The following is a 696-nucleotide window of genomic DNA, read 5'->3' on the forward strand; positions in this document are numbered from 1 at the left end:
TTTCCTTTTGTCTTTGCGTTGTTTTCTTGTTGTAAATGTGTTTTGTTTTGTATTCTGTGTCTCTCTATTTCCTTCACGCCTTATTTTTTGTGTCCGCCTTCCTTTCATTCTTTATTCTTTTTCAGTTTCTCTCTTTTATTTACACACTTATTCAATCAATCCGGCTTTCGTTCTATTCCCTCCTTCTCTCTTTCCTTTTTTCCCATCTCCATTTCCTTCTTTTCTTGCTCACTTCGCTCCATCCGTCTATCCTTCCTTTCTTCCCTCCATCCTTTTCACTCTCCTTCTCTCCCTTCTTCCTTTCTTCCCTATTCATACCTCTCCACTTTCCCTTTTGTCTCCATCACTGACTCCCACCCTCCTCCTAACTCTTTAACTTCCTTTTCTTCTTCCTTCATTTTTGGTTTTGTTATTTTCTCCCTCTATTCTCTTTATTTCTCCCCTCTCCCTCCTCCTCCTCCTCCTCCTCCAATCAAAATTCTTCTATTAACCAAGCAACATCGAATTTTCTTTCTTTTCCTTTTAATCATGCAGTCCTTTCATTCTCTCCTCCTCCTCCTCCTCCTCCTCCTCCTCCTCCTCCTCCTCCTCCCTTCCTTCCCTTCACTCCCATCCACCAAAAAGCAATTATTATTCTGTCTATAAGGCCTGGAGTTGGAGGAGGCGGAATCAATAACGCTTTTGTTTGTCGTAATT

Source organism: Eriocheir sinensis, unplaced genomic scaffold (genome assembly GCF_024679095.1).
Source record: "Eriocheir sinensis breed Jianghai 21 unplaced genomic scaffold, ASM2467909v1 Scaffold585, whole genome shotgun sequence".
NCBI classification, from domain to species: domain Eukaryota; kingdom Metazoa; phylum Arthropoda; class Malacostraca; order Decapoda; family Varunidae; genus Eriocheir; species Eriocheir sinensis.